Raw genomic sequence first — 21,889 nt, 5'->3', positions numbered from 1 at the left:
CCCCACCTCCTACAGCTCGTGCACCCATTCATTCCAGTCTGGCTTCTGCTCCAACATCCCACCAAAACTGCCCTGGCTAAATAAAGTGCCGAATATCCTCCTTGTCACTTCCCACAGCAACAATGGACACCGCTGGCCATTCCTCCTACTGAGGTGGACTCACCCTGGCCTCTGTGATCTGACACTGTCCTGCTTTTCCTTCCCCCTCATGGACTGCTCTTTTTCTGGCTCCTTTATAGGCTCATCTTCCTTTACTCAGCTTTCAAGGTGAGTTCCTCAATCTCATCATGCCTTAAATCAGACACAATCCGGACAAAAAAATGTCCCTCTAGCCCAGACCCCTCCAAAGCCCCCCACATACCTGCCTACTTGGTACCTCAGAGGCACCTCAAACGCTACATGTCCAAGACTGAACTCATGATCACGCCCACTCTCCAGACCTGGTTCTCATCCAGTGTTCCAGGTCTCCAGGGGAATCCAGGGGGGACAACCTAGGGTGGCTGGGGTGGCCTTTGCTTTTATGCACACAGCACAACGCTAGGCAGACAGTGGGTGCTCACTAATGTTGAGTTCAACAGAAACACGCCTTGTCACCCACTTCCTAAAAATAGCCATGACCTTTTAGGTGGACACAGCACGCTCACATCTGCTATCACCAGCCCCCCCACAAAAACATCCTCTCCCGCCCCCCCCCCCACCCCGCCAGAGATGCCACTCGCGGGCTTAACCTGCCACATGCTCCCCCCACCCTGCTACCCTCCTCTGGGTTTCTCCTCTCCACCTTCACTCAGATTCCTCTCATCTCACTGTCCTCCTGGCCAGCCTCTCCCCAGGCTGTAGGTGTCAAAGGCTGGCGCCATGGGACTTTCCTCTCAATTTCAGGAGCAATTCTTTCCTTCTTTTCTGCTAAGGCGTGGCACTTTCAGGAGCACAAGCCCATGGAAGACCAGACACTAAGGGATCACAGAAGCAGGACTCAACCACCTGTACACTCCAATCCCGTTTCAAGTCTCATTACAGTAACACCCTCAGGGGTATCAACATTGTCATCACTACATCCTAACTGATCTTAAACTCCCTTTGCAAACAGTTTCTGCAATCAACCATCTGAGGTAGGCATTTTTACCATTCAGAACACTGGGACCCCGTGTGGCTCCATGGCTTGTCCCAAGTGACCCACAACGGATGAGAACTCTGTCTATCGACTCCTTTTTTGCCCTCACCCCGTTACTTTCTCCCATCAGTGTATCTGAGTCACTGTTCAGGCAGTACTGTTAGGATCCTCCCAAATACAAGCCACCGGGTGACATCAGACGGTTATTTTGTGGGGCAAAGGGGCCAGAGTCAGTAGGCCTACGGTGGTATGGTTCCGGTAGTTACTAGAAAGTTCCACTGAGTTTCAACAACTCCCTTTAACAATGCAAATTTCCAACAAAGAAACTTCAGTTTTTTTCATTTCCCCTAAGGACTTTCCTATCTAGGATCATTCAAACTCCCAATGCTCCAGGAGACAATAGCATCAAGAAGGTGCTGTACAGAAAAATCCGGGGAAACCTGTCGGCTTGCCTGGTGGTGACTGTGTAGCACACCCGCACACAGACTCCTCCCTGAGTGCTCCCCATGGGACCAAGTGCCTGGAGCTGCTCAGGCTTAAGGGGGAAAGACAGAAGCTAAGGAGAGAGAGAAGGAGGTGAATGCAAGAGGAAGGAGGGGGAGTTCCAGAAAGGCTCTGGGTCCTCTGAACATCCAGCACTCAGCACAGATTTTGTTTCTACATTTACCTCCTGCCTACACTGGCTTCCCCCCCCCCCCCCCCGCCTCTCCTTCACCTCCCCCCCCCCCCCCCCCCCCCCGCCCCATTCTGCAGTGAACAGCAAATTGCCAAGAACCCACACTAACCTATTCTGGCTAGATTCTTACTGCTGTCACCAGGAACTACCCATCCTCCCCTGAATCACAAGACCAAGGCATCACTAATCGATCTTGGCCTTCTAGGTACAGCAATCCAGGATGGGCTCTGTCACCCTTGCCCTGGCTACATAAGGGAATCAAAGAGGACTCTCAGCCATCTCCTACTCTCACCTCTCAGTCTGAACTTATTTCTATTTCATTCTCCTTTTTTTTTTTTTTTTTTTTTAAAACCGATCCAAACCCAGCCTTCAAGGTCTAATATCAAAGAAAACCTTGCTTCTCTGGCCTGCCTCTTTCAAGCAGCTAACATCTGCTGAGCACATACATTAGGCAAGGCCCATCCTGGGTATTGTGAGACCAGAGATGGATAAGAAACAGACCCTACCCTCCAAAGAGGAAGGACAGGGCAGAAACAAGACACGTGGTCATACAAATACCAAGCAAGGTGAGTACTGAACAGTGGTGCCAAAGGAGTGGAGGAGGAGGGCTTTGTGGGCTCAGGGGATATCGTGTCCCTTTCTGCTAGGAGGAGGCACCCGGAGGGCTCTCGGGAGGGTGGTGAATAATGGGCAGAAATGGGGAAGGAGGGCATTCCAGGAGGACAGAACGACATGAACTGAAACAAAGGAACTGGCAGAAGGGCAGTTCAATCTGAACCTTCAGCTGCACGAAAGAAACAACAGCTATTATTATTGTATTATTATTACGGCTGACACAGATTATGATTTATGCACCAGGCCCTGCTGTAAGCTTTACCTACTGTGGGTGCTATCCACCTGGAGCACAGGAGTATGGTGTACCAGTCACCAGTTCAGGTCAACGCCTGGGTAGTATGGTTGTAACATAATAACTCACTGAATTCTCAGTGACCCTGTAAGGTAGGTACTATTATTACCTTCACTTAAACGATGAGGAAACCAAGGCACGGAGACTAGTAAGAGACAAGATTAGGGAGGGATGCGGGACCCCAGGGACTGAGCACCCAATGCCAAAGCAACAAATTTCCCTGGCACCTCACTTGGCCGGTCTTGTCAGGGACCACCTAGAAGCACAGAGAGTGCCTTTGAGGGAAGGAGCACTGTCAATCCTCTTGGAATCCCCAACAATTGACTTTAGCAAGGAAGGAATGAAGGAACATAATGAGAGCCATTTAGGAGTGAGCAAGAGAACACACCCTGCCGGTCCAGCTCCTGGACTCAGCCCTGCCCTCCCCTGCAAGTTTTGTTCCTTGTTCCGTGAGCAGGGAAGAGGCTCACCCCCACAGCACCAGTCCATGCCTAGGTCAGGGCAGCCAGGAGCAAAGCGGGGGCTCAGGAGAGGGAGCAGAGGGTCTGGCTACCTAGGATACCCAGAGTGTCTTAAAACACCCAATCTCCATAGCAAGGTCACTGATGGGGAGAGGGGAGGGGGGGACATAAATGCTCCCGGGGCCAACTGTAACCGTCTTGGGCTAGAATTGGCTAGCTTAACTCCCCTCCTCGGAAGGGGAACTTCACAACTGTCCTTTAAGCCAATAGACTTGGTTCCTGCCTATTTAAGCCTTCAAAGGGCTGGGTAGGGCCCAGGGGGAGAGAAAAGTTCAAGAACCCCTCCCTGAAACTGTGCTCGAGGGGAAAGGCAGAGAAGGTAAATACACTGGTGAACACAGTGCCCCGGACGGTTCCGCATTCTCTCAAAGTGCCTTACAAACACTCTCCAACAGCCGCAGCTCCCAGGATTTGCGTCCTCCCCGGTTCAGAAGGAAAGTTCCTGAAGCCAGCCTCCCCTACTAGCTCTCCTTAGCACAAGCCTTTCCGGGAAGGGCACATACACTCTCGAGAACTCAGCTAGGTCAGAGGGGCCCGGGCCATAGGCCATCCCCATACCAGCCAGTCGCCTTCTGGTCACAGATTCACCCGGTCGCAAGTTCACCCAGTCGTCTCAAGCCGACCCCGAACCTGCAGAGCCCCAGACCCCTGCCGAGCAACACAATCACGTGGTCCTGGCGACGGGGGCCCGGCCTAGGCACCTCCCACCCCACAGGGAGGGCAGCCATCTACTGACAGCCAGGCCGACGCAGCCCGTCCGGAACCGACAGCCCGACACCATCATCCTCCCCCCACCACCATGCGTTGCAACCAGGAAGCCGCAGGGCGGGGGCGAGAGCGAGCGCGGGGTAGTCCCGGGCCTCACCGGGAGGGCCACCACGCACTGCAGCCGCCCGGTCTCTGCCGCCGCCCCGCCGCGGCTCGGGCAGCCCTCACTTACCTGGCCACTGACCACAGGGGTGGGGGCCGCGAGGGACAAAGGGGGCCGCAGGCAGCGGCGTCTCTCTCCGCGGGCGTCCGGCCGCGGCTCCTCGGTCGGCTTGGAGCTCTGTCCCACTCCGGCTTTCTGGGCACTCGGGGCACTTCAGGCACTTGGGCTCCGCAACACCCAGGGCGGGGCGGGAGGAGGAGCCCGGCGGGCGGAAAACTCGGCTGGGCCCCAGCGCGCCCCGGGGCGGAGCCGCTCGCACTGGGGGCGGGGCGGGGCGGGGGGCGGGCCCGATCTGTGGCCCCGCCCCTAGGTCCTAGCCCAGAGGGCTGAAGAGCTGAGAGCTTACTCCTGAGGCCGGGGAAGAAACACTCCGGCTTGCCGGCTCTCTTTAACCGGCAGGGGATCCCGCGGGCTCTCGGAGGTCGGCGAGAAGTAGCAGCTCCGCCCGCCTTCTCCGACGGTCTCGCTCTCCGCCGGGCACGCCCTGCGCCGCGATCTCGGGGCGGGCGTTCCCCAAGCCCCCTCTGGCCTGTGTACCGTTGTTAGCGACTCTCCTTAAGGTAAAGAACACTTTGCACGCTAAAATGGCCACGCAACCGTATGGAAATGGTGGGGGTAGGACGAGTGGCTGTACAGTGGAGAAACCCAGCAAACTACCTTAGCCAGGTGATCAAGGTCAACATCAAGAGAGAGAAATCAGCGGTGAGAGTAGGTGCCGATTGTGGTCTTCCTCCCAAGAATACATATTCCCAGTCTATGGGAAAAACACCAGCCAAACCCTGGTTGAGGGATGTTCTACAAACTACTTGGCCAATACTCCTCTAAATTGTCAAGGTCATCAAAACCAAGGAAAGTCTGCAAACACGTTGTTACAGCCAAGAAAGCCTACGGAGATAGGAAAATAATGTAGTGTGGTATCCTGGATGGGATCCTGGTAAAAGGACATTAGGTAAGAACTAAGGAAATCTGAATAAAGTATGGACGTCAGTTAATAAGGCATCAGTATTGGCTCATTCATTGTAGCAAAAGCACCATACTAATAGAAGATGCTAATAATAGAAGAAACCAAGTATTAACTTCTTTTTTTCTGTAAATAGAAAACTATTTTTTTTAATGTTTATTTTTGAGACAGAGCACGAGCAGGGGACAGACAGAGAGAAAGAGGGAGACTCAGAATCCGAAGCATGCTTGGGGGTTGGGGGAGAGCTCGAGCTCACCAACTGTGAGAACATGACCTGAGCCCACGTCAGACGTTTAACCGATTGGGCCACCCAGGTGCCCCAATATAAAAACTATTCTTAAAAAGAATAGTTAAAATTCTTAAAAAAATTTTTTTAAGTTTATTTTTGAAAAAAATGTTACACAGGTAATAAATGAACAAATGGTAATTTAAAAGCAGTTTTTAGAAACTGAAATTCTTTACTCTCCCAAGACTTTTAGGCGTGCCCTTCCAGATCCTTCTCTCTGCAACACTCTACTTCTACTCTAGGTGAATATATTCACCTAGATGTACTGTTTAAAATGATAATTGCAGTAATTTTTTTTCCAATGTGTTTTACTCATTGCATCTTGCAGGGTCTTTCCCCGCAAGCGTACCTTGATCTACTTGATTCTTCCTAAGGATTGCATGGTGCGCGCCATCGTGCGTGTCACCTAGCTCCTTAGGGAAGGACATTTAGGTTGCTGCAGGTTTGGGGCTATTGCAAACAGCGCTGCTGGTCCTGTTTCCATTTTTCAGAGCGCACGGAGTGGGAAAGACTGGGCGCAGTAGGCCAAAGGGGAGACTCTGGCCTCGGCTCTGCAGGGGGCAGGGGTGTGGGTGCCTTGCGGCAGCCGCGCCCTCCCGCAGCCTGCTGCCTCCAGACTCCGAACCCCGGGGACCCAGTCATTTTCCACGGCCTCTGCAACACCCCTCCCAGCAAGGCGCGGCCCTTTTTCGGAGCTGGACTGCATTTTTTAGAGATGAGTGGCCGGGTGAGCCTGAAACCATGGCCAAAGGCTCCAGTGCGACACGGAGGAAATGCCCCGCCCCCACCCCCAGCAGAAGAGAGGCCGAGGTCAGTGGCACCTGGAGACTCTGCCAAGGTTGGGAATTACTGCGCTGGGGGCGCCCGCGGCGACACAGGAACGGGCGTCGGGGTGAAGCTCCCACCGAGCCCGCGGGGTTCCGAGGAAGCTTCCGTCGCCCGGCGCGCTCTGGGCCGGGGGTTTTGTCCGGGAAGGTCACCTGGCGCCCACCAGGCCTCTGCCTGGGCACCCTGCCCCGGCGCCGCGCGTCCCGGCGGCCTCAAAGGCAAGCTTCTTCGAATGGCTCACTTTTTTCGTAGATGAGCGACTGCCTCTTTAAATACTACCTTAAAAAAAAAGAATAAACAAATCAGGGTTGGAATTCCTTCTGCACGTAGCACACACTTTCTGGCATCGGAACTGAGCTCTTCAAGGCCAGGATGGTGAATAGCTACCACTGTGCTCCCCTTACTGTGACTCAACCGTTTACTTTCAACAAACGTGTGTGGAGCTCCGACTCGGTGGGAACACTCGGGTGGGGGAAACGACTCTAGGTTTGGTGTGCAAGCACCTGGGTTCTGTCACTTGAAGTTACAGGTTCTTTGAGCCTTGGTTTTCTCGCCTAGAAAATCTTCAAAATGATCTATGAAAACTTGTAATCACTGCTTCATCGCTGAAAGGAGCTGCTAACAAGCATCAAATGAGGTAAGGGAGAGTAAGTGCCTTATGATAAGTCCGGGGCGGCACAGCCCGGAATAATAGTAGGAGACTCTTCTGATCGTTCTTACATTGAGTCATTCGACAATGATTGAGTATGGCCAATGTGACAGCCCTCTGCTGGGTGCCACAGAGAGGGACAAAAGGAAATTCTCTTCCTCTAGACTCCCATCTCTTCTCATGTGGGGAAACAAATCGTAAATACCTCACAAAATACAGGCTTGTAAAAAGCATCGTTCTGGGTGGATGAGCAGCCAGTGTAGAGGATGGGATGCTGATCTGTCTGGCCAGACTTTTCAATCGACTTTTAATTTTCAAAATCATGTTTATTCTCTCCCCCCCCCCCCCAAGTATCTATTGCTTTCATTTCTGCTTTTATCTTTGTGGGTTTGTTCCTTCTTTCTTTGGATTTGCCCTAGTGCTCTTTCTCTGGTTTCTAGAGTTGAACTTTAGGGCCATTTATTTTCCAAATCTTTCTGTTGTTGCTTTATAATAAATATATATAAGACTATAAATCTCCTTCTACATCCTGCTTTAACTACATATCACAAGTTTTTAATATGCCATGCTTTTGTTATCTCTCAGTTATAAATATTTCGGTGGTTTTTTTTTTTTTCCATTAGGATTTTATCCCTAATTCATGGATTATTTAGAAGTGTGTTTCCATTTTTGTTTCACAGTCATGGCTTTTTAAGAAAACATTTTGTCGTAGGTTTCTAATTTTAATGCTTGGAGATGAGAAAATGTGCTCTTTTTAGAATTTGTTGAGACTTCTTTGTGACCTGAGAGACAGACTTTTTTTTTTTTAATGTCCCAGTTTTTGTAAAGGCACAAGATTCTAGTATTTCTCCATCCAGTTTGCTAATCTAGTTATTTAGCTTGTTTATACCCCAGGCTTTTTTCCATTCAATCTGCTGATTTCTGAGAGAGTCGATTTAATGTTTTCTACTTTTATTGTACTTTACCAATGTTCTCTGTAATTTGGTCTCATTTTGCACTATAATTTTGAGAACAAATTATTAGGTTCACGTAAGTTCATAATTGCTTTATCTTTTGATGACTTATCTTCTTTTATTGCTTTTCTCCTTGAAAAATTGTGATGCCTGATATCAGTATTGCTATCTAAGATAGTATTTGTCTCATATGTTTTCCCTCTCTTTTTTCAGGCTTTACTCTTCTTTAGGTTCGTCTCCTGGAAATGACATACAATTTTTTGTACCAATCTTAAAAAAAAAATCCATCTGAGTATCTGCTCTTTTTTAAGTTTATTTGTTTTGGGGAGAGAGAGAGGGAGGGGAGGAGAGAGAGAGGGAGACAGAGAATCCCAAGCAGGCCCCACATTGTCAGCGCAGAGCCTAACCCAGGGTTCAACTCACTAACAGCGAGATCATGACCTAAGCTGAAATCAAGAGTCAGATGCTTAACTGACTGAGCTACCCAGGTGCCCTCTGAGTATCTGCTTTTAATTGGCGAGTTTAGTTTATATGAATAATGATTACAGAAATATTTGGACTTATTTCTGCCCCTTGTTTTGGTTACACACACACACACACACACACACACACTCAGGGCTGATATTCACCTAAAACACATTAATAAAATGCTGTAAATTGTAAAAAATTGAAATTCTTCCATCCTGCTTGGTAAATAGCTGTTGCCTTGAGACCTCACAGGGCCCCCACCCCTGACATTCCCCTGACCTAGCAACAAAAGGGGCAATGCTTATCAGAGGGGGCCTACAGCACCTTTTCCAACTCTCTAATTGGTCAGCAAACGGGCCATGCAGGTGGCTTAATATTTTGAATATCTGTGAATTATACTTTCTCCTTGTTTCCTTTTTTTTTTTCCTTTCCTACTTCCCTTTGAATTGTTTGAATTTTCTTTGGTTAAACAGAGAGGTGATACTAGAATTAAAAATGTATGAATAAATAACTACTTACAAGACACCCTTCCCAGGATATCCCTCAAAAAATTCAAATCTATAATGTCAAAAAATGAACCATCTTTTCCCCTCAACCTGCTTTTTTTCTTGGGTTCTGTATCTCTGGTGAGATACCACAGTAGTGTCCCTCACGTCTGTGGGCTCCTCATGGGAGAAGCTTAGCAAACTTTTCTGTGGTCCAATGTTCTTGTAGAGTTTGCAAAGGTAAGCTATTTTAAGTACAAACAGTTAAGACATCTGGCTCATTCTACCCTGAGTTCTCCAAAACCCTCTCGTGTTGGAGGGGCCATAGGCATTTTTGGGATTTAGCTAAAAAAAATAAAAATAAAAAAATAAAGTGAGCTGGAGATACACTTAGTTAGGACTTAGTAGGAAATGTTTATGCCGTGTGCAATCACTTCTGTGTGTACTTAACATTATTGCTAATCTTCCCACGTAGAAAATGGTTTCTATGGACGTGGCTCTGATTCAGCCAGCAGAACCAGAGGTGGCTCAATAACAAACATGTCCTGTAACACCTGTTTTCAGAAATATGCAGAAACAAGATTTGACATCTTCGGAACCAGAAACTAGTCTATGGAAAACTCTTCCAACCATTGTACGTATGGAGTTTTAAGCATGTAAGTCTATTCTACTCCACGCCTGTTTAAAATGGAAGCTCTCTCTTATAGGGAATATACTCAATAAGGCAACATAGAAAATTGTAATATACAAACAGATATAAATACATCTTTTTTAAAAACGGTTTCAAGAAATATATTTTAGGGGCACCTGGGTGGCGCAGTCGGTTGAGCGTCCGACTTCAGCCAGGTCACGATCTCGCGGTCCGTGAGTTCGAGCCCCGCGTCGGGCTCTGGGCTGATGGCTCGGAGCCTGGAGCCCGTTTCCGATTCTGTGTCTCCCTCTCTCTCTGCCCCTCCCCCGTTCATGCTCTGTCTCTCTCTGTCCCAAAATAAATAAAAAACGTTGAAAAAAAATAAAAAAATATATATTTTACTAGAATTCTGTGTAATAAGGCACAAACTATAGGAGTGCAGTGTGTGAATTAAATGCTTTCTGCACCTCACTGTGTCACATCTCAACTTATGCCATGTGTTTTATACTGATGGAGTCTGTAAATTCTAGATGCGCACACCAAGAAAGACAAAATTTTAGCATGACTTTTTTTTCTTAATGTTTATTCATTTTTGAAAGAAAGAGCACAAGTGGGGGAGGGGCAGAGAGCGAGGGAGACAGAGGATCCAAAGCAGGCTCTTCACTGACAGCACAGAGCCCGATGTGGGGCTTCAATCCACAAACCAAGAGATCATGACCTGAGCCGAAGTCAGACGCTCAACCAACTGAGCCACCCAAGTGCCCCTAGGGTGACTTTTATATGAACTACATCAGATGATACAAAACTCAATTTACCACTACAATAAGAACATCTATGACAAGCTGGAAAATACGGTATCGATTCAAGAAATATTTAAGATTAGACATTGCACAAGAAAACTTAAAATGCCTAGAAATCTCCTGGCCCAGGACACCTGGCTGGCTCAGTCAGTAGAGCATATGACTCTTGATCACAGTGTTGTGAGTTCGAGCACCACATTGGGCGTGGAGCCTACTAAAAAAAAAATAAAAATAAAGAAGTAACAAGGTTTGTTTCTATAGCCTTCTTGGCTTTAAAGTTCCTATCTGGTGATGAGGATGTCTTTTTACTTCTTAGCACAGGGAGGGTACCTTTTGTATGGGAGATTTGTTTCCTGCTCTCTGGGGGACAGAGGAGGGTCTAAGTGTCTTGCACCTGCTGCTTCCCAAGTAGCTTCAGCTCAAAATAATCTATATTCCATTGGGGTACCTTTTGGGCAGCCTGCCCCTCACCCCTACAACATGACTCTACCAGCAGTATTAATTGTTTGCAACTCAAGTAGCTTACTTGTGCAAATTCTACAAAACCATATGACCATACTAGAAGAAGATTGGCATCCCTTTCTATTCTACGGAAGAAAACATACTATCAGAAAAGCCTCCCTATAGATAGATTTCTCTGCATTTTTTTGCGTCTGACCCATACTCTCCGCCCCTTAAGCACTGCTGTTGTAGTTTCCAGGCCCTTGTGGTTTCTCACCTGGACTCCTGCAGGGCCTTTCTAACTGCTCTTACTGGCCCCAGTCTCATTCTCCTCAGATCTGTCCTCCAGGGCGGTATAAGATGCACATGTGACTGTGTCACTCTTTTAGGCCCATCGTGAGCTCTCCAGGATGAGGTTAAGCTCTTACCCTGCCCCATCAGCCAATGCCCCGCCTCTCCTTTTGCAATGCATGCAAGTCTTGCCTCTCTCAAAATGTCGACTTGCTTACAATCCATCCTCCCCGTCCTGCCCTGTCATGTCCCCATACCTTTGCTCATGCTGTCCCCTCAGCCTGCAGAACCCTTCTCTCCACTTTTCACTTTGGTTGCTCCTGCTCATCCTCCAAGACTCTGCTTAACTGTCATCTTTTCTAGAAGCTCTCTGACCTCCTCTTTCACCCTAGTGGACTGAACACCTGCTCTCGTCTCTCTCCGCAGCCCCAAACTCCAAAAATGAGAGGAAAGGACAAAAATTGGTATTTTTAAAAAAGAGGACAAGGAATGTTCAGAGGAGCAGAAGCACTGAGCAATTTCTGAGAGACTGAAAGTAGACAGGATGAGATATAACATTTCAGCCGAGCACATGAGCAAACGGTGCTTATATTCTGGAGTGTGTATCCTGTACTGTACATTACACCTCATATTCTGGAATGTGTATACTGTACTATATATTACAGAAGCAGGAGCAGCAACAAGGACGCTCCATGCCTGAGGTGGGGGAGGCCTGGGACAAGAAGGAGCTAATGGGCTATTGATTGGCAGGTGAGATAAGCACCCCCTTGGGAGCAGCTAGATGAGTGGACTCCTCAACATCTCCTTAAATCCAACCTTGGAGACAAGATGGCCGTGACAGGAGTATCTGTCTCTAGGCATGAAGGAGTGGAGATAGGATGAGGCCCAGATGGATGGCAAAGCCAAGGAAGAAAGGGTAGCAGCTAAGCTCCAAAGACCAAGTATGAGAGCATCCACCCAAGGATCCATCCTGCCCATCCTGCACATTCTGAATGTGTGGTGCACACATTTGCAAAGTGGCTTTCACCCCTTCATCACAGTAAGTTACTCAAACAGATCTTTTTTGCAGGAAATCTCCTGGCCAAACATGAGTTCACTACCAAAAAATTAAATACCCTTTGAGAAGCACCAACGCCATGAAAGGAAGATTTATAACTGAAGAAACATAATCATTGCTAATGTTTACTGAGCATTTATATGCTAGGCACTATTCTAAACATATTGAATATATTTATTAAAAAAAAAATTTAAGCTTATTTGCTTTGGGAGGAGGGAACAGAGAGAGAGAGGGAAAGAGAGAATCCCTGCAGGCTCTGCACCATCAGAACAGAGCCTGACGTGGGGCTCAAATTCATGAACAGTGAGATCATGACCTGAGCCGAAATCAAGAGTCAGATGCTTAACCGACTAAGCCAGCCACAGTGCCCCGTATTACATGTATTTAAACTTTAGGGACACCTGGATGGTTCAGTCAGTGAAGCATCTGACTTCGGCTCAGGTCATGATCTCACAGTTGGTGAGTTCGAGCCCGCATAGGGCTCTTTGGTGACAGCTCAGAGCCTGGAGCCTGCTTCGGATTCTGGGTCTCCCTCTCTTCCTGGCCCTTCCCCTCTCGCGCTCTGTCTCTCTCTCTCTCTCAAAAATAAATAAACATTGAAAAAAATGTAAAAACTTTAACCCTACCAGAAATCTTTTAGGGTAAGACTATTTTTATCCCATTTTACAAAGGGGTAAGCTAAGGTGTAAGTGATTAAGTAACTTCCTGCAAAGCCATACGGCTTTACAGCCATACAGCCATACAATTCTGCCTGCCTCCAGAGTCAAAGATTAAAAAAAGCAAATAGAACAACTGGTACTGAGCTTTGAAGTAAGTATAACTAATTTTCTCAAATAAGAGAAGATGAAAAAGAACCAATTAGAGATGTTGGAAATGAAAAATATATTTATTTAAAAAAATTTTTTTTAATGTTTATTTATTTTTGAGAAGGAGAGAGAGACAACGTGAGTGGGGGAGGGGCAGAGAGAGAGGGAGACCCAGGTCTGAAGCAGGCTCCAGGCTCTGAGCTTTCGGCACAGAGTCCAACATGGGGCTCGAACCCATGAACCGTGAGATCATGACCTGAGCCGAAGTTGGACGTTTAACTGACTGAACCACCCAGGCATCTCCAAAAATATATTTATAATTAAAGAGAGAAAATCACGCCAAGTGGATGAGCTAAGTAGTAGAACATATGCAGCTGAAGAACGAATGAACTAGCAGATTGGACGAAGCAATTTTCCCTGAAAACAGAAAGGGATTAATAAATAGAATGGAGAAAAGATAACAGACATGGAAGATAGTTCCAGAAGGGCCATGATCCATCCATTAAGTGTTGCAGAAAGAGACTAGAGCAATGGATGTCCAGTGAAATGTGGTTGATTGGCAACACAAGTTTATTTCCTCTCCCTCCCCAAATCCCAACACCATGGCAATAGAGGAAACCTGCAAAAACAAAAGGAACAAGAGAGAAGAAAATGGTAGACAAAATTTCAACACACTTTTTGAAGACAGAAATTATATGGAGGAGTGGTAACTGATTCGATAGAATGGAGGATGCTTTAACTTGGGTGCACTAGAGGGAGAAATCAAGAAGTCAGCTGATTCTCCCCACCCACCCCCAGAATAGAGGGAGAAATCAAGAAGTCAGCTGATTCTCCCCACCCACCCCCAGAATCTCAGCCAGGCTTAGCCTTACAGATGTAAGCTAGAGTATGAGGCTGCAATGAGTATGGGAACAGGGACATAGGCAGAAACCCTACTCATTTTCCCTGCCCCCTTCAGCAGAGGTTCCCCCCACCTATGGAGACAGGGGACTCATTTGTCATATAAATTGAACTGTGGGGACTACAGAATGGGACATGTAAGGCACAATGAATTTGTGAGGAGGAAGTAGAGTATGGGGCTAAACAAGGATCCAACAAAAATCTGCATATTGAACGCTGGGACCCTAGTCTCCAAGAAGTAGGCAATCCGCAAACAGGGAACTGAAGGATTCCCCTGGGGAGAAAATGAGCCGCCCAGACAAATGTCCTCCAGTGGCTGATATTTACTGATTCCCTCAATGCAAAAGCTGATTGATGCTTAAACACCCTCCAGTGAACACCATTGGCCAACAAGCCCTACAGCCATGCAGATTCCATTTACCATCGTGTGCCTCATCCCTAAATGCGAATGTCCAGCCTAGGATCACCATCCTGGGAGGAAGGCCTCTGAAGAGGGTGACCAACCGTCCTGGTTTGCCAGGGAGCAAGGGGTTTCCCAGGACACGGGACATTCCTTACTAAAACTGGAAGGTGTCTGGCAAGCCAGGATGAGCTGGTCACCCTACTCCACATGTATAAGCGAGATCCATATGCTTGGCTTTTGCTTAATAATCTGCAAACCTGGCCCACTTGCCCAGCTCACAGCCTGTGAGCACAGTCATCTGCTATAATTTGTAGGGTGTGGTGGCAAAATCTGCCAAAAGTTATATTAAATGGTTCGTGACTTTTGCTGATCCTTTTCCAGCCTTTGACATGATATATAGGGGAAAATACGGACTATGCTATTTGTAATTGCCAGGTGGGTAAAACAAAGCTGGATCAAAGATGGCTTCTTTAACTTTTAACTTTACCGTTAACCACCTGACACCACTTTTGGATGGGTTAGAGGTATGTTTTCCTACCGAGCTCGGTGCAGCCCGCCTGCCAGTGTGGGTTCCGAAGGGTCGGCATCCGTGCCACACAGGTTGTTAAATGTGGTAGTACTGTGCCATCTGCTCTGTACTTGACAACAGAAAGCTAAGAGTTCTCTGGGATGCAAATTATCTGCTTTTGACATCATGAACTCAGAATGGTCTTAATAGGCAATCGATACCGCTATCTTATTACCTCCAAATACAAGGGCTACTGATTTTGGATCTGAAACAATCATTTTAATAGATACCCTCCAACCTTAGGGGGTTTATAGAAAAGAATTATTAATAGTAAGTTACCTCGTTTAGTTACCTTGGGAGTGCATTTCACAACCAGTTTAACTAGCAGGGTCTGTTGTTCAAAATGAAATGTGCTGCAGGTTTTTATATGTGTCGCCAAATAGGGTGTATGGTTACCCATCTCCTGTACAGTTTCTCCAGGCTGAGTTTTATTGCCAACACACGTTATGATGTGGAACTGCGGGGCCTCAATTACTCACTTGTTGCATTGTTAGGGAACTCTCAGTTTCTCCTAAAGCAGCTCGTGGCTCTGCCAGCAAGGACTGCCTTGAGGACACACTTTGGAGGGGATGTGTGTTGGCCTTTGCTCGAGGAACACATTCTTGCTGGCACCTGAGTTTTCATAAGAGGCTTGAATCGAAGTTCCAGCTCCATTTATTATGAAAGCATGTGGCTCATGTCTTAAATGGCAATGGAGAGTACCAACATTCCAAGTAGAATCTCAACCTCATGGCCACAATGGACTTTTTTAAAAAGCTTGGTTAAAAGAAATGCTGTTTGTGGACGAGTGCCTACAAAATATGTATTTTATTCAGTCTCTAGACACATGTTCTTAAATATATCACCAATTCAGCCAGAGCATCAGACTTGTGTGCTTGACTGCCTCTCATGGCTTCTTGACAACCGACTTTTAGTGGATTGTGTTTGGGTCAATGTCCCTCAATCTCTACTGAGGGACATTATGCAAAATATGGCTTTGAACATTGATCCGTTGTCTGTTGTAGGGATGCTGTTGAGCACATTGCTTCTCATGCCCACAGTGGCCTCTCCATGAGGACCATTTGTAGAAGTGAATGCACTAATTGGTCTCATGTATCTGCAATTATGGAATAGTTGCATTTTTTTTAGCAACTTACAAATACTCTGGATCTTATAATAGGTCATATTTCCCTCCCCTTATAATAGGTCACATCTCCCTCTGCTGCTAGGTCTTACAGCTAGGTTGATAAACATGCGTGAGACTGTACAAAGGGGACTAATCACACATTGGCATAGTTGGTGAAATGGAATCAGAGCACGGGTGTTGGCAAGGTTCTCTGGAGGATGTGCCTGCCATGTTGAGTGTCAGGGAATCCCCCCCCGGGACAAGGGTTGGAGACCAACATAGGTCTCTCCAAACCATCTTATAGAAGTGCCTGCAGATTATCCCTCTCATGTAGGGTTGGGGTTAGGATCAGGTATAGTGGGGCGATGACATGGGGAGAGAGGCCCATCTAGCTCTCTACCCTCTTCCCTCACCAGCTTTCTATCTTTTATCACACATGGCATGGTTGGAAACAAATGGCCACCATATGGGAAGTTAGGGGCCAATTGCTTTCCAATGCTTCACCCACCTCGGTCTCCAGATCTAGATTCCAGTGTTTGCTTCTGTTATGGGAGCCAGGGAACCGTAGATGTTGCAAGTATAGCTCTGGAGTCAGAGGGCCAATTTCAAATTCTGCCTCCATGCTCAATAGCTGAGTGGCCGTGGGTAAGAAATCTAGTCTCGTCATCTGTAAGGTAGGAACGAAAACACTGCTTGCCAAACACAGTTGTTACGGAGACACATTATGTAACTACTGTGAATCATCTGCCACAGAGCTTGATGCCACAGTAGATGTTTGCTATGAAGAAATGCATCATGGTGGTTAAGAGTTTGGGCTTTGGAATAGGATATACTGGGGTTCAAATTCCAGCTCTTCCTGAGCCAGCTATGAAACCTTGGGCAACTTTCTAACTTCTTTAGTCCTTAATCTTTTTCTGTCTCCAAATGGGACAAATAATACATATAAAACTCTTTTTTTTAATTTTTTAATATTTATTTATTTTTGAGAGAGAGAGAGAGAGAGAGAGAGAGAGAGAGCAAGCAGGGGAGGGGCAGAGAGAGAGGGAGACACAGAATCCAAAGCAGGCTCTATGCTCTGAGCTATCAGCACAGAGGCTCGAACTCACCAACCGTGAGATCATGACCTGAGGCGAAGTTGGATGCTTAACCAACTGAGCCACCCAGGTGCGCCCCTGTACATATCAAACTCTTAACACACCATTTAATATGAAGTGTGTGGTCTATAAATGATTGCTCTAATTTCTTACTTTACTGCCGCCCCAGGAGAGAATGTTGCTCAAGTCAAGCAGGCAGGAGGAAATGCCTAAGAGAGAGTCCCCAGAGCTGCCAGCACTTTGGTAACAGGGGAACTGATGTCCATCTCTAACATACATTGGTAACATAGCCACTTAGATTTATTATTTTCTCTGTGCTCAACAATGAGCTAAGAGTTCTATATTTTTGTTTTACCTGGGACTAGGTGTGGTGGATCTTTTGGGAGCCACCAGTGCTGTATCAGTCTGGGTCCAGTCAGGAGACAGAAACCACATAGGGGTTTAAGCAATGGACGTGTAATATAAAGAATATTACGCGATGATGAAAGAGTAACTATAGGATGTAAAGAGAGCCTTACAGGGCTACTCTCCCTACAGTTGAGGAAGGCTTCCCAAGGAAGGACAACCTCGGAAGGGGTCCACCTCTCCAAACTGTGGATCAGGCCTTATTGGAGAAAGATTCGTGGCAGCCCCTTGGACGGCGGAGAAATTTCCCGGTGCATTGGCCACAACTGCTCTTTGGTTGCAGATAAGGATGAAGCAATCTGCGGGAGCCTAGGTGAGTCACAACCTGGAAGGTGGGGCTGCGGACATGTAGAAGGAGTCAGGCAGCAGTGTTAGATGGGCAGCACGGAACACACAGTGTCAGTGTCGGGAGGGTCATGGGAAGGTGATCACCAGGCTGGACAGGACTCTAAGGTCTCTGGGGGACCTCCTGGGCACGTAGCTGGGGAAGGGCACCATAGGATGTCCTACACTTGCCAAAACCAGCAGCCAAAGCCCCTTCTCCTGCAGAGTTCTCCCAGCATAATGTTTTATGCTCACTGTAAAGGAAAGATGCTTATGGGGATTCTGCCCGTTACCACACAGCACATATTCTTGGGTGAATTTGGAGCTGAAAAGTAGTAAGTTGATAACCAGCGGCATTTGAAGAAAGTTGGAAACACATACGTGTGGATACATATGTTCATGCATGTGCATATATGTGTACTAATCCACCCTGCTTGGTGGGGTGGGGCTGGGGGGCAGATACTTCTAGAATGTTCACAGACCCTAAGTGAAGAACACCACTCATGGTTCCCCACAGCCACAAGAAAGCCTCCATAAAGCACTGAACTAACTCCGGGGGAGGTGGGGCAAGGTGGCATGAAAGAATCAACCAAGAGACTTTCAAAACCCTGTCCTAGTTATGGAGGGTGACATTTCTTCCTCCTTCTCCATTCCCTTCTGTATTGGTCATGCACCCAAGGGAGACCTGAAGACTCCAGCAGGGCAAGGCCTTTTTTTTTTTTTTTATTTGCATATTCATTTCCCCCAACCCCTAGCTAATCTGTCAGCTTGGGCACACAGGGGGCATTGTGCTCTGAACATCAGGCTTCCTGGGTTACTACACAGACTCAAGGCCAGTCATTTTCCTCCACCAACTAAACACCAAGCTACTTGTTGGGAGTGACAGACGCCAGTTTCCATACTTTCTACTGTTCGTGGCACGCTAAGTTCCCACTCATGGCCCTGTTGAGAGTAAGGGCCCAGAGGCTGAAAATTCATCTCTCGCCCTGCTCCAACCTCATCGAAAGGGCCGGCTGTTGGCAGTGGTCAGAGATGTCCAAAGAATGAAATCGATTCCATTAGGTGCTCAAATGTATGATGCATGAATGGAACCCTGCCTCCATCCCACATCTAGCAGAACCAGAAGGGGGCCCAGGAGCCTGTGTGTTCTGAATAAGGCTGCCCTTCCCCCAGCCACATCACCTTTGGTAGAGTGAAGAAGGCCTTAGGAGCTCCACATGTTGCTGGAAGGCCCTCATCTCTCCTCCCCAGCTTACTCTTCACCACCATTATTTGCCTAGAGAGCATCAGGATCCATCTTATCTTTAAGGCTTTATTTTGATTTGCCTCAGTCGCTCCAAACAGTTCAGGCCCTCAGGCCATCCCTTATCTTCCAGACTGGAAAGCCCTTATAGCTCTTTATGGCCCTCTCCACCCTTTATTTTTCCCCACAGCACCTGACAAATAGTAAGGCCGACTCACTCATTTGTTAGACTTCCCCAACTGAGGGTGAGGTGTCTTGTTACATTTGTTAACCGCTCTGCTCCCAGCATAGAAGGTATCTGGCATATAGTAGGTGCTTAGTAAATACATGTCCCAGGAATGCATGAACAAACAAAGCATCTCCGATGCCCTGTGTTTTGTGGGACTCAGTGTCCACTGCAGACCAGTTAGTCTTGTCATTACCTTCCCATCAGAAAATTTGACCTCAATTACAGCCCCCCTGAACCCCCCCAGTGGCTTATCACAACTCTCTGGCACTTTCAGAGCATGGGCTTTGGAGACACACAGGCTCGGGGTTGCATCCTGGTGCTGCCACCTGGAGGTTTTTAGCACCTCTATACCTCAGTTTTGCCTATTTGTAAAACTGGGGCTTTGTGGTCAAGTGGATTAAATGGAAGGCTTGTGTAAAGGACTCCGCACAGCTCCAGGCACCCAGTTAAGTGCGCAGTAAAGGATAGTGGGCAAGCAGGGAGGCCACAGAGCAGGGTGGGGAGGCACAAAGAGGCTTCATCTGCCTTCCATCTGCTGTGGGTTGGTAGCGGATGCCTGGAGCCCTGTGCTAAAATGGATTCTGGGCAGGCACTGAGCTCAGGGTGGGGAGTCCCGCAATTGATTAATGATGTCTGCCATGGGCATGGGTGCTGGAGGGTGTGGAAGAACAAGGAGAGTAGCAGACCCAGGCCACACATTTGGCATCCTGATCTACAACTTGCGCCACGGCTCCTTTCCTTTTGTATGTCTTGACTGCTTTCAAGAGTAAGAGCTCCTCTCTTTCCAGGAGCTCTTCCCTGACCTCACAGTTCTTCACACGCCCCCACCCTGAAAAGGGTAAGGTTTGCTCCTCTGAGCCCCCACACCTTTTCTGTGCTGTTCCTTTGTTAGTCACCATATAGCATTTTGGATGATTTTTTTAACTTTCAGATCTCCTGTCTGTATGTATGAGCTGAAAAATGCCTTCAGGGAAGGTTTTGCCTTTGAGAACGGATGTGGTAAAATGAACATGATGCGCTGGAGTAGGAATCAGAAAATTTGACCATGCTGTGTGAGTTTGAGCCCATTGGCTTGCCTCTCTGAGCCTCAGTTTCCCCGAATGAAAATGGGAACCTTGAGTAAGCCTCCTTCCCCGCCCACTGTATCGCAGCATTTCATAAGGCTCTGTAGAGAGTAAAAGCGTTCGTGTTGTGGTTGCATACCCCTTGTGCTCTCCTTCTGCGGCTAAAACTGGAGCTTCTGCAGATATATGTTGATTTCAGCAAAGGAGTAGGCAGATGAGAGCCTCAAATGGGAGCAATAGGCACTCTGGACGCCCTGACGGCAGAGTCTGGAGAACGGAAAAGCCAACTTTTCTCCCCTTGTGCTTCCAATTGGGGAAGAGTGAGGAGCCGGGAAAGGTAAATGCTGTCATCTGCTGGTCATTTCCTGTGTAGCAGCATCAAATTAATAGTTTTGCAAAGCTCTCGTTCAAAGTTAGCTAAGGACCTGGAGGGAGGAGGAGGCATTTGCTGAGCACCTACTGGTTATAAGGGACTATCTTCAAGGATGCTATGAACAGAGATATGACCTAGCCCTGGATGCTGCCAATAAGGAGGACACGGACCGCAGGGAGCCAGGGCCGCCTCCCTGTGCCTGTGTGCCTCAAGCACACCCTTTGACCTCTCTGAGCTTCAGGTTCTCATCAGGTGCGTGGACTAGGATGGTCTCCAAGGATCTTGAAAGATGCAGAGAATATTACAGATGGGCACTGGGAAGGAAAGGAGGAGGGCATCAAGAGAAGCCCTTGGAAAGTCTGACAGATGTCCTCTTCCCTTGTGCCCGTGTTTGTGACACTGTGGGCTAGGCTCCAGATCGCTAAGCACCTGCCCTCCTCTGACTTCTGTTCAGGGGAAGGGACAGTGGAGTCGGAAAGACTTCTTGAAGGAAGACTGGAACCAACGCCTGCGTTGTCCCCACCAGTTTTAAGAAATGGAACCATATAGTTGCCTCTGAAGTCATCCATTATATGAATATATTATCATTTCTTTATACGTTCTGCTGTGGATGGCATTTGAATTGTTTCCTATTGTTCCCAGGCTTTTACTGCTTTGGACATCCATGCACATATATTTCTGTCAAGTATGACCCAGGGGGTGGAATTGTTGGGTTGTAGACCATGTGCATTTTCAACTTTACGGTTAATTGCAATTCATTATCCCAAGAGATCGCAGCGATGGGAACTCACATTGGAAGTGTGTGTAAGTTCCCATTACTCCAAATTCATTGCAAGTACTTGATGCTATCAGCTTTTCTACAGTTTTGCTGATTTGGTGGGGGCACAATGGTGTATTACTGGGTTTTTTCATTCATTTCTCCCCAATCAATAATGAGCATGTTTTCTTACATTTGTTCTTTTGCATTCCTTCTCTGAAATGCTTATTTCTGTTTTTGTTTTGTCTTTTCTTATTAATCTGTAGGAGTTTAAAAATATATTTGGAGATACAACTCTTTTATCAACTATGTATATTGGAAAATGTTTATCCCACTCTGTAGCTTGCCTTTCCACCTTCTTATAAATGTCTTTTGCAGGAGAGAAGTTATTAATGGTAATGCAGTCGTAGCAGGCAGACTTCTAAGATGACTGCCATGCCCATCACCCTGGTATAATGTCCCCCCACTGGAGTTATGGAATATGATAGGTATCATTGGGGATCATGTTCTAGTCTGTGGGAAAAGGAATTTTGCAGATATGGCTGTGATTACTACTCAGCTGAGTATGAGTTAACCAAGTGGGATGTTATCCAGTTGGGCCTGACCAAGTCACATGGTC

At 47.3% G+C, this 21,889-nt stretch overlaps 1 protein-coding gene and 1 long non-coding RNA gene across 10 annotated transcripts in view; one reads left to right on the top strand and one right to left on the bottom strand.

Annotated features, from left to right (window-relative positions):
• ANXA11 (annexin A11) overlaps positions 1-4,310 on the bottom strand; it is a 43,727-nt gene extending 39,417 nt beyond the window's left edge. Inside the window, exon 1 of one of the 2 annotated variants that reach the window (XM_027062416.2) lies at positions 4,159-4,310. The gene's annotated coding sequence lies outside the window, so the exon portion shown is untranslated. The remainder of the gene's footprint in view (positions 1-4,158) is intronic. The other variant, XM_027062415.2, reaches the window with a different exon arrangement.
• Positions 1,896-21,101, top strand: LOC106969699 (uncharacterized). Of its 8 annotated transcripts, none has more exons than XR_008292305.1 (7): positions 4,413-4,709; positions 5,888-6,206; positions 6,783-6,861; positions 9,344-9,413; positions 11,800-11,981; positions 17,413-17,593; positions 20,008-21,101. It is a non-coding gene; the product is annotated as an uncharacterized LOC106969699 (long non-coding RNA). The 8 variants fall into 8 exon arrangements; XR_008292304.1 differs by adding an exon at positions 11,608-11,692 and having other exon boundaries at positions 5,888-6,861; XR_008292303.1 differs by adding an exon at positions 11,608-11,692 and having other exon boundaries at positions 5,888-6,861; positions 9,344-9,435.
• Positions 21,102-21,889: the final 788 nt, after the last annotated feature.

This window comes from Acinonyx jubatus, chromosome D2 (genome assembly GCF_027475565.1).
Source record: "Acinonyx jubatus isolate Ajub_Pintada_27869175 chromosome D2, VMU_Ajub_asm_v1.0, whole genome shotgun sequence".
In the NCBI taxonomy this organism is placed as follows: domain Eukaryota; kingdom Metazoa; phylum Chordata; class Mammalia; order Carnivora; family Felidae; genus Acinonyx; species Acinonyx jubatus.
This window is presented reverse-complemented; position numbering and strand designations above follow the sequence as displayed.